Genomic DNA, 12466 nt, shown 5'->3' with positions numbered 1-12466 from the left:
TACAGTTTATTACTATGGATTTAGTGCTACTTCTAATACAAGTCAAAGGCATCAAACATTAATTGATAAAAAAAATACTGTTTTACGTTAGGATGGTATAAAATGCCTCCGTTTTTATTTACCTCACCATCACTGTGAATAGGCGATAAAGCTGACAGCCAATAGAGGGAATTGTCAGGAACAATAATGTTTAGAATGGGTGACAGTTAAATCGAGGAACAATAAAGCTAATATATTACAGAGAACTAAAATTAATGTCGCTGCACATAGGCCTGAGTACTAGTGACACAATAAATATGAAAGTCAACAAAGATAACCAAAGGTGAGTAAAGGTGAACTGACAGAATATGTAACAGCCCTGAGATAAAACTTCCTCAGTGACTGTAGCAGACACAGTGGCACAGCCTGGGTAACCCGACACAATTTTTTAAGTATTCAGGTAGAGGTCATGGGGTCACTGTGTGCAGACTCACTACACTGAGACGCAGACACAAATGCACACAATGTGCTGTTGCCCCCAGGATACAAGTGTAAACCTAATCACTCAGTATCCACTGAGGCCATGCTCCTGCAGTCTGCCAACCTGAGCGTCGCACACTTCTGTTTCCTGCGTTTGTGCTGTATGTTTAGACAAGAGAACACTGACAACCTCACACAGACACACACACACACACAAGGAGGCATTTGTTCATTCATTCAACTTCAAACACTTATACCTGTCTGCAGTCCATCAAAGGACCACATAGATAGAGGCAAAGAGACATTTACGCTCACGTTTACACCAATGATCCACTTATACTGTCCACTCATTGTTTTGTGGCGACTAATATCTGTGGCTGAATCAATATATATTTTAGACTTTAAAAAATAAAAAAACAAAACGAATTTGCTTAATTTTTATAAAAAATACATGTAAAACAAAAATGTTTTTTTAAAGGAAATTATTATATGCCCACATATGGAAAGATGCTTTTCTTTTTTTGTGCTCAAGGTTCAGGTGAGACAGTACCAGTCCTCACAAAGCACAAGTACTCCTTTTATACCCCATATAATACCTTAAATACTTTAATTTGTCAGAATTTGTCTTTAAAAACATTTGAACGCTGTTTTATTTTTTCCTGGTAAGATATTCAAGAAATTATAGTAATTATAGTTTTTGAAAATATATATTTAAATTATTATTATTATTACTGTTGTTGTTGTTGTTATTATTATTCAGTAAACATTTATCAGGACCAAGCAGAGTATAAACGCCCAGGCACAGACAACTCGAAATCTCGAGGTGAAAGAAACGTTTTTTTTTTGTTTGTTTTCGCTCTTTCTATTTGAGGGAAAGGTGTAATGGGATGGATTTCTTTTTCTAATTTGACTTAATTTTAAATATATCGCCGTAATTCGTTGCCACAGAGGTGCACGTGTGTGCATGCGCACGTGTTTGTCGTGTTTGTTGCACAAGCGCATTCTAATGAGGTAGCTCGGACACGGAAGCTAACGTTGTTTGTGTTTGAATGTTATTGTTCACCGTTCACCAGGGGTGGTCCTAGTAAAGTTAGGGCAGAGGGCCACCCTGCTCTCTCTAATGTGTACATGTACCGTTTACTGTACTATAAAAAGTAAAGACCTTTAAAGTTTAAAAGACATCCAAAATTGGAAGACAAGTATTACTCCTAAGTATTTCATAAATAAAACATATTTAAAACAGGGATGCAGAAGGTAAACACACCTGAAATCTAATTTAAATTTGTACTTGCAACTTGAAACACACTTTAAAATGTGCACCTTGATGGTTTTATTTACAATATGATGAGTGAAATGTGCTCTGTTTTGGTATGATATACTTTACATTGTATTATACTATTAGATGGATAATTGCAGCCCCTCTCCCTTCTCTCACAGCACGAAAGGCGTTGTAAAGGTCGATGGCACAAAAGATAGTCTTGTGGAATAATCTTCTTTGGCAAGCACCCTGCCGCCCCACCACATGATGCCTTCCTTGGCCAATACCTACGTCACCCATATCAGAAGCCACTGGTCTTTTACAGTAAGTCAGAGCCTCCTATTCTTAAACAATATTTCTTTTCGTTTCGTGTTACCACCCTAATCCCTGGTTATAGTTCTCCTGGTTCACTCTGCTCTCTGACAGAGTCCACTTCATTAGTCTCAGTCTCCAATCTCATCATGTAAAAGTTAATCACGAGCATTCTGCATTGGTCCTGTAGAGAATGATGCTGTTATTTAAATGCCAGCCTTGTCCTTCTGCAAGCCTAATGTATTATGATATTATTATACACACACACATAAAAAATATATGTATATATATTCATGAATGTAAGTAAATGTCTGGATACCTTTGTTTGTGTGCTTAATTGGAATGCAAATTGTCCACCAATCACTGACTAATTCACGTCATCTTACGCACACAGGTTATTGATATTTTCTTTCTTTTCATTTTCATATGTTAAACACAAACCCCATGGTGTCAGCTAATGAAACATGTACATATATTTGGATATCTCTGCTCCTGTGGCAGTTAATTTACAAACTGCACACACTGCAGCTGTTAACTCTGCACATGTTGATTTACTTTAAAAAGCCTTTTGTTGAATTACCTTTTATTATTTCTATTTTATTACTTTAACTGTCCTCATGGTAATGTTTGGACATTTAGAGTGCCTCGCTACAGTTTGACTTGTGTTTTATTTTTAACTACAGCACAACTGTACCACGGTGCTGCTGCTCTGTCATGCTGAATTAAATGTTTGGATCAATAACGTACATTAATCCATAAGTTCATACCTCCATCTATCCATTTAAACCAACAAATTACATTTCCCTGTTTTCTAGATAGAACAGTACTTTTTTATACATGTAATTTTTGAGGTTTTAAAATCTGGTTTAATGTACAGGCATTTTTTGGGGGGCTTACAGAGAATAATAATAAGAAGAAATTCAACTCTGTGGGGGGCTTACAGAGAATAATAATAATAAGAAATTCAACTCCGACTAAAAGTAATATCTATGCACCATTCCTTTAATAGTCTGTTTTTTAAATTAAAATAGCTCTAAATGCTCAGCCCATAATATGGTCAACCATATAATATGTTCCAATAAAAGTACATCACAGTAGCCATCTCAGTCAGAGACGTTGTTTTGTTGAAATTATGAAGATTACATTTTATGCTTCCTGCTACATTTTTGATGTGGGCCCTAAGAGCGAGTGCAGGCCCTAAAATGGCTCCCAATTATAGGTAATAAAAATATGACCTCAGACTCTTGGTGGAAACGTAGACAGAGCAGTTGTTGTGTATCGTTTCATTGTATGGAGAAGGCCTCAATAATGATTCAGAACCAGGGGCCCCAGCTGTTTCAGGGCCGCTCTCCTTCTCCTGGTCTGGGTCTGTTCTTTGTTCACGCCAGCCTTGGTTGATGTATTATATAAAGATTATATTTAGCTACATTTAGAGAATACATTTGTCTTCTCTCAGCTGCGCTGCAGCAAATCCTTGAAGTCGACCTCCAGGATTCAGACAATATATTGTTTGTAGCTGTGTGTGTAGTATTGTTGGAGGTTGTGTTTGGGAGTCAGCAGGGGTTCAGGGAGTCCAGCCAGACTGGTTAGTGGAACGTACTGAAAAAGTAGATCTGCTACTAATACATAGCCATGTCATTTGGCTGTTGCAGGACCATGGCGTCCAGAGTAATGTCTGTTGGCAGTTCGGCACGTCGTTTGATTTACACGTGCGTGCATGTGTGCGCTGCGACCCCTCGTTAAAATTTGAAAAATAAAGAAGAAATTGCTGGAAAAAAACAAGCGCTGACAGAGGTCTACCATGAAGGCATAAATGTACAGTTGTACGTGGTTCCATGTAAGTTGTCTTTATTTAGGCATGCATGAATGGCCCAGTGTTTGGGTGCGTGTCTGTGCCGTGTGCAGTTTTGACATGATGTCACTATATGCACACTTTTTCAGATGCCACGGTAGCCTGTCATGCAAACAGGCGTTTCCCGAGTGCCTCTTCAATTAAAGTTTCTTTGCCCTTTGGAGTGTTTGTGTGTGTCTGTTTATGTGTTTCTGTGCCCTTGGCTCGGTGACTCCATCTCCATTTCCAGAGAGTAATATCAGTGGCAGGGCTGAAGGAAGTGCTTCCATTCAGCAGTTGATAAAGTAATCACACTGAGCGAGAAGTAATAACTGTCTGCTCTGCTGCCATTTAACTGCTGCGGCCTTGACTTCACCATTGAAGTGTTGCGTGCGGCTTTGTTACGCACCTCCGTGCGTTATTGTGTGACTGTGTGTCTTTGCATTGTGCGGATTTATTAGCAGAGCTAAGTGCGGACTGCAGTGAACGTCTGCTCACTGTGCCAGCTGGTAAATGTTAAAACTGTTTAAAAAAAAAAAGATAGTACTGTCGCTCTGGAACATTTAACGCTTGTCTGTCTCCCTTCTCCTCAACAGGGATCTTATGAAGGGCGAATAAGGATGCATGTGTAATCTCTTCATCCTCTCTCTCTCTCCCTCTGTCCGTCTTCCCCCTATCTCTGTCTCTCCCTCTGTGTCTGTCACAGCATCATCTTCCTTGCATTCCCTCCAGAACGACTGAATATTTACTCTCATTTAATGTTACTGTCCAGAACTCACACACACACACACGCACTAATACACACACACTAACACACACAGACAGACATTGCCTAGTCAACCCATTTAATTAAGCGCTCTATGAATAATTCAGTTTGAGCCTCTGGGTAGAAGATAATTATAACGATCAGGATAATAATGTTTATTTTGCTTTTTATTGTATTAAGACATCAATATCTCTGCAGTGCAGTGTGGACAAGTTTGCAGCTACTCTCGAAATGCCCTAAGCACCACCACCACCACTCATATCTTAGAAGCATTATCTATGTATTTACAGACTTTGTATGCATATGTTTGTACGGAGAAAATTATAAATTAATTGCAACCAACCTTCCTTGTGAGGCCAGACAGAAATAAACACTGCTGTTTGCATCTCAGATTATACCTGTCTTTTTCTTTGTGTACCTTGTAATTTTGCACCTTTTTTTTTTTTGCTCTTCGTTCAGCTCCACAAATGTCCAATAGTGACCTTGAAATCTGTAGCACTTCTCATTCTCCACAGGACTACCTGAACCTCTAATCCCTGTCTTGCAGATCAATAATATGTAATGTGATTACAGCTACACTCACTGTGAACAGCTGCTGTTCTCCGCCCTAGGTAGCTTCCATCAAGTTCTGATTAGTCAATGATTGTCTATTCTTTCCCGGGCATATGGAATCAGCAGTCTATTCGCTGACTGTATAGTCATTGATTAAGCCCGTCAACAGACACGGGAACAGTGATTACAGTGTATTGTTGGTCTCCACCAAGTCGTATCCCAACACACTGAGTAGCCTTTTCAGAATAGCTGCAATTTGCTTTTCTTGCTGATGATTATTGTAAATCTTTTCTTCTGCATTCTGTAGCTGAAAAGATTGGAGTCAGAATACTGGCATACTGTAGCGCTTAGTCACGAGCTAAATTTGATCGGGTGACATATTTGTATTTTTGACATTCTCATCTCGCTCATCTCGCTTGCCAGAGGTTTTCTTTTTTTTTTTTTTTTTTTTTTTTTTTTTTGGCAATGGCTCAGTCATGCAAATTGCTGCTCTTGTGCCAAAATTATTGCCTTGTAATATAGATTTTCCTTCAAAGCCACAATTATCCATCTTTCTCTCCATACTATATAGCCAACAAGTGACAGCCATCCCTTATAAGTACATACTCTGATAGATCTAGGAACCTTAAAGTCCACCATTGATCCTTTTTTTGTGTCACCCCTCAAGGGCTCCAGGGCTTCTATCCAGACACCCATCTTCTCAAATATTCACTGGCACTGTGAAAGCATCTCCCCCTAGGCCCTGACAGCGAAGAGTCCATCTACGGTGCTGGACCTGCTGGACTTGACCTATCAGTCACTGGGACTGATGGATGGCCCCGTGGACAGGAAGGTAACTTTTATTTGTGTAGACACACACACACACACACACGTAAGAGACAGACACGAACAGATTGACAGAATGGTTGAGTGTTTGTGTGTGTGTGTGTGTGTATGTATGTATGTGTGCGCTGGTCATGCCCCACCATATGAAACTTGAGAAACTTTAAAGTACCTCTTGTCTTCCCTCTGTGTCCACTTCATTTGATAAGTAGCTTCAGGGGCCCCGATGGATCAATAACTTACTTTTGGTACCCCCCCCCCCCCCCGTTCCCTCCGCTACATAAACACACATTTATGCACAAACACAAGGCTCCGTAGTAGCAGTTCATTTAGGCCAAGTTGTCAATCATCAACATGTGGACAGGGACAGAGATCTGGGAGCGGGGGGGGGGGGGGGGGGGGGGGGGCTCCCATGAGAGTGTGCGTTGATGATGAGGATGATATGTAATGTGTCTGCCTGGTCCATCTGTCTTGTGTGTGTGTGTGTTTATGTTTGTGTTTATATGTGTATCAATTACTTCATGTTTCTCATTATTTATGCCAATGACAGAAGGCCAAAATGAGCTAAGTCAATGATACTGAGGCCTGATTGATTTTTGTTTGGATCATCATATATATTAACATAAGAAACCTAAAACACATACATCCTGAATGAAGACTTCACCTAATTTACCCTCACTCCCCTGCTATTGAATATTAGGTTAACTGCTATGCTCAAGGGCACTTCGACATTAATTTTGGCAGAAGGTTAGAACATTTTATCATCTAATTTTTCCCAAATGGTCCAGTAACTGGAGCAGTTGGAACAGAGGAACCATTAGGTGACCACCTGCAGCTTCAAAAACTGGATAAAAGACATTAAATAATGAAAACAGCGGTGGAACATGTAGCATCCTGGAATAAATAGAACAAAGACTTCTGTTTCATTATCCGCCTGGTGATTTGTCCAGCTCAAATAGTTTGAAAGTGCGGAGGAAAACATTTAAGCAGCAGCATTTGTCATGTGACATCCGGTCACGTCAAAACAAATTCCCAAGGCGTAAAATCAGGTGCAAATCAGTCATAAAGATCTGTGTCCTATCGTTGGAATTTAGTCCTCCTGACTTCCCAGTGATTAAACTGTTGAGATTAATTGTTAACGTCTGAAGTCACTGGGCCTTGATTGACACTTTGTCCTTCTCTGGGCATTTAAAATAACCTAAAGCCTGAGCATCCTTGAAGCTGATGAACAGCAGTATCTTGTCTAATGGTGTGTTTAACTTAAATGCTCGGTGCTGTGGCTGTCTGGTAGACTTAATTCATTTTGTAACGGTTGTTTCACTGTTCACTATCAATTGAGGGAGATGGTGGTATCATTATGGTCTGCAGTCATTCACTCCATGTTTGGTTTATGCCTCTTAAAGGAGCAATATGTCAAATTTTAATATATAGTGCTTTGGGTAAAGGTCACTGGGTGCTGAGCCAAAAGTGACTGAGGGAAAGGTAGATACTGTATGTGACTATCTGTTCAAATGCTGTGCTCATATTGACCTTTACAGAGTTAAACATACACAGTATGTCTTTCAGAAATCAGTTCATGTTGCAAAGCAGTCGTATTAATATCTTAGAATGATATGGGCTCTTTTTGATTCAGTTTTATTCATTCTTGGCAATTACTTTTTATACCTACTGAAAGCATTATAAACAAAAGTATTGTCTGATAACCCCACTTTATTCCATGCCAGACCCTGTATGCCTTGATTGTCTGATGAAGCCACAACCAATGATGACAACCAACCTGGATATCAAATCTAAAGGAACTAGACACAAAAGCTACAAGTAAGTGATTGGACTTCCTAAAATGGAAGATTTCATACTTTCATACGTATTTCAATTTAAGGACATTTTGTTTTATTTAAAAACATTGAAGTCAGATTGCAGCAGGCCGACAAAAAATATATAAAGATTGATGCAATTATAAAAAAAACTAGTGATTACTACTCAATATCAACATTTTTAGAAGACTCTTTCATTTTAACCAAGATCACCAGGGTATTTAAAAATCAAGCTGTGTTGAAATTAAAACTCATGATAAGTGGTTTACATATTTCCTGGGCAGTAGAGTACATTGGTGTAGGAAGGGTTGTCGTTCCTTCCCCGTGATCACTCCTGTGTGGTCCACTTGTCTGAGCTAAATGGAAACGGAGCGTTTAACAAATGGCTTGTCCACCCACTGGCGTTTTTCATTAAGAACCTTGTAGATGCCACCGCAGCTGACCACATTGCCACACACTCAATTTCAGGCAGACCCACATTGTCACCTTCCCCTGGGTTGTGCTCTCTGTCCACCAAAACACAGTTCGCCGCCCACGCCACTGTCACTCGCTTATAGCCTGGCCCGTCTGCTCCGCCATCCCACACGCACGCAAACACGGTGATTGGCCGCCCACACGTGCCAGTTGACCTGCTAATGACGCGGCGCGGGTCGTGTTGTGTTCCATTGCCCTAGGGGAGGGGTTGGATAACTTGTCTGCTTGTCGTTTTTTTTTTTCTTTCTTTCTATATTCCTGCCCACGCTGACTGTCTGATGGACTGCCTGGTCTAATTGTTTGACTGAATTAGTGACTGACTGTCAGTGTGACAGACTGGATAAACATGTAGCATGCTGGGATACCGTGGGCGTGGGAACTCGAGGAGAAGCATGTGGATGTAGGCTGAGGGGCCGATATGGCTGTGTTGGCTTGACTATCAAACATTTAATTTTTCTTTGTTATTGTGTATTGACTCACAGCCATGATGACGTGATCAAGTCCAGGTTGTTTGATTGATGGCTTTTTGCCACCTACTGTATATACCAGTCTGTTGTTAGTGTTTTTTCCAGAAATATATATATTTTTTTGAAAATAACAGCAAAATCTAATATTTTTCACAACCAATAATATATATTTTGCCTTTGCCTATTTTCCTCACAACCAATAATATATATTTTGCCTTAGAGAAATTACCTACATTTTTGGTTATTTTCTATGTATTTATTTGAACAAATCAGTGTCAATTTCATTGACCTAGAGTTTTCATTAATGATAGTCAACGACCTTTCTGTCTGAGACAAAAATTAAATAAGAACTATATAGAAAGTTAATCTATGTGGGGCTAAACGAGGTATGCATATTTATGAATGTGAATTTTGATATATATGGTTATATTTAATTTGTTAAAGGTCACACCTTGGTCGATATTTATCCTCCTCAATAGAATGCCATAAAAGATTTTAGAATCATAGTTTAGTCCATTTTAAAAATACTAAAATATTACACCTTGCATTTTATTATATATCTAAATTTAATTTTATTGATAATATATTGATATTTAGCAAAGATGATTGAATATGTACATTTTTGCTTTATGCACAAACTGCTGAATTATGTTTGGATATATTCTATTTTATCCAAGTGGGTAGGTGTGGGTAGAGCAATTGTTTTGACTAATATTGATATTAGGGAAAGTCATGATTTAGCAAGACTCTACATTAGCCATGGTGTGAATGAATTTTTTAATGCTTGCGCTTTAGTTTATACCTATATGTAAAGTTGGATTTATTTTGTAATGAGGTACACTATATATATATACAGTATATATTTATATATACAGTATATATATATATATATATAATACAGAGAATAATTTAAAAAATATATATAAATAATATCAAACTGATATTTTGTTTGTATGGAGTTTTCCTTGTGGGGGTGTTCTGCCAGTAGTCCATTTTCCTACTACAGTCCAAAAACATGCACAATTACATTAATTGGACACTCCAAACGGACCTCCAGGTGTGAGTGTGACCCTGGAAACGATTAAGAGGAAGAAGATGAACAACTACATTTTACTTGGGTAAAAGGTTACCTGGGTATACCTGTAACAGTTAAAAATTGAAGTTTATTTCTTTGCACACCCGGAGGCCAGTTATTATTATAACAGCCTCTGAGATGCAGCAGCACCTGTCTGTTTTTCCCATTGACTGAGTGTGTGTGATATCATGTGAGGGTTAGAGTGTGTCAGTCCCTTTGCGATGATCGTCTATTGTGAGCACAGCACACTTGACTGCACCACTGTTAATTTCTCTCTCGGTGCATAAATTAATAGTTCATAAATATACGAATAAATTAAAGAACGGATGGGAGGAGAGAAATGGGGGCAGGAAAAACTTTCTCATCAGAAAAATTTAATTTTTCACTTCGACACCCACGAGAATGGAGGGCGGGGGGTAATAGATGAGGGGGTGTTTGTGCACATGTGTGCTGGCACTAAAGGGATTTATTTCCACCTTTCCATCACGCCCCTCTGAGCACTGACATGTCGGCAATTTTTTTTTCCCCCTCTATATTCACATTTGACAAACACGTGCTGCAGCTGAAAACTTGACAAAACGATCGAGCTGATGCTGCATAGAAGAGCTGGTGCAGTTCTGACATGAAATGATTTACTGGTATGTTGATAACAACTGGAAGTGATTGTCAATGTATGGTGTCACTGTGGAGCTGAAAGGCCATTGTTTTGTGTTGTAGAATTTTAACACAGACACCAATTATCTGGAAGAGGACAATTTGACTAACAATTGAAGTTCACCATGAGCTGGGAAGGTACATCTGGATAATTTAAATGATAGTGAAGTGATAAGTTGGGCAATGTAATCATATATGTTTATGCATGAAATAGAATGCTATATTGCCATATCTGACCTCTCCATAAATATATTTACAAAACCACAGGACTTTTTTTAGAATGCACAAATGAAACTTGCAGCTAGTTGGTATTTGTTGTTGTTTCAGGTTTAGGGTGTCTGATGAGCAGCAAAAGACTGTGTTCTGTCAGAAACGCTGGGAACCCTTTGAAACCAGTTCAAACTGGTGTTAGCAGCTACAGATCTCTGCCATCACCTACAACAGCACCACAAATTGCAGGAGTAAGATTGTGTTAAACTCTGTGAGCCAACCCAGACTGTGAAGCCTCACTGTCTTCTTCCCCCAAAATAAACAACACTGCAGAACCCGTATGCCAGCGCGATGACTTATTAAAGAAGAGGTGAGAAATGGGACAGTAATACAGAAGCAGAGAATAGCAGCAGTAGTGGGTTTATAGGCTAAGTGAATAGCAACAATTGGTGTCTGTACACAGCAGGTATGCTTTGGGATAGAATTTTCCTTAAGGAACATTTTTAATTTGTTTGTTTAGCATTTATATTTACGTTTCCTCTACATTTGCATTTAAAAAAGAAATTCTCTGTGTAATTGGGAATATTTTTCTCAGCTGTCTTTGTTTGTCAAGGTCTGTGAGCCAAATATGGTTCACCACATCTTTTTATGTCGCACATCAGAGCATATAATGGTTGTCTATCTTAAACAGTCTATGGTTATTGGATTAGTAAAACACAGTGGTCAAATTCTGTGCTGGGAAATCATCCTTAATGTACAATGATTTTGTGACCCACATTCAGGCAATGTTCAATAAATTTTAACCCTGTTTGGCCTAAAGCTCACACAGCGTTTTAAATTTTGGTTGTTTTTTTTTTTTTTTTGCACGATTTAGTTTGATGTCCCTGATGTATAACAACAGCATTAAAGAAATGCATCTTATATTATTATTACAGATATATAATAATAGATATAGTATAGTGTAGTGTTTACTTACACATATATTAATATAGTATAGTGTAGTGTTTACTTACATATATTATATACATTATATAATTATACAATTACAAAATTAATCCATTGACTATTTATCATTTCATCAGTTATGTCAACCCAAAACACTTTTTAAAATACAGGCTAAAATCAATTTTTGCACAGAAGAAACCCAGTTTTAATCTAACACACTCACTACAATCACTTATAGTAAAGCTGAACTAAGTGAGGTCAACATTGTTACTCTACCTGGACTGATTAGGAATTGCATGAGTTGAAAAGAACAGTGACATTTTGCTTTTTAAGAATATTCTCTACACTGTCACTGATAAATTCCACTACAGATATTGCTCATTTAATCCAATTCATGTTTTTGCCATACTAGGCTTAATTTATTACAATATCAAAGAAAGTCACTCTGGAAGCCCAAGCACCAAGGCTGAAGAGCCACATGTGGCTCAGCAGCCTCAGGTTGCAGGCAACATGTGGAAGTCTTCAGTAATCAGTGGAACTACAAGTGGCATAAATGAACGTCAAACTTCTGTTCAGTAGGAGTGACATACAGTAAAATAATGACTGTAGTTTAAACTCAAACGTATTGCCAAGTGAAATTTAACTTGTTTTCCTCTTGTACTTATCAAAAGAGTTGGTGGTGAATGCTGCTGCCAAAATATCCACCAGTTGCGTGGATGGTAAACTGACAAAGTTTGGAAGGCTGACGTTTTAACCATTGTTTTGGGCAGACTTGGTTTCCTCTTGGGTCAGTGGCCTATTTGCTGGCAGAGTTCAAAGAGTTGGTG

The 12466-nt window shown here is 38.6% G+C and overlaps 1 protein-coding gene across 1 annotated transcript in view; it reads left to right on the top strand.

The window, feature by feature from the left end:
* Window positions 1-1727: 1727 nt before the first annotated feature.
* serpinh2 (serine (or cysteine) peptidase inhibitor, clade H, member 2) overlaps window positions 1728-12466 on the top strand; it is a 145265-nt gene continuing 134526 nt past the window's right edge. The window contains exons 1-3 of the mRNA XM_008327079.3: window positions 1728-2041; window positions 5846-6010; window positions 7725-7818. The gene's annotated coding sequence lies outside the window, so the exon portion shown is untranslated. The remainder of the gene's footprint in view (window positions 2042-5845; window positions 6011-7724; window positions 7819-12466) is intronic.

This window comes from Cynoglossus semilaevis, chromosome 1 (genome assembly GCF_000523025.1).
Source record: "Cynoglossus semilaevis isolate Cse_v1.0 chromosome 1, Cse_v1.0, whole genome shotgun sequence".
In the NCBI taxonomy this organism is placed as follows: domain Eukaryota; kingdom Metazoa; phylum Chordata; class Actinopteri; order Pleuronectiformes; family Cynoglossidae; genus Cynoglossus; species Cynoglossus semilaevis.
Note: the sequence above shows the minus strand (reverse complement) of the source record. Positions and strands in the feature narration are given on the sequence as shown.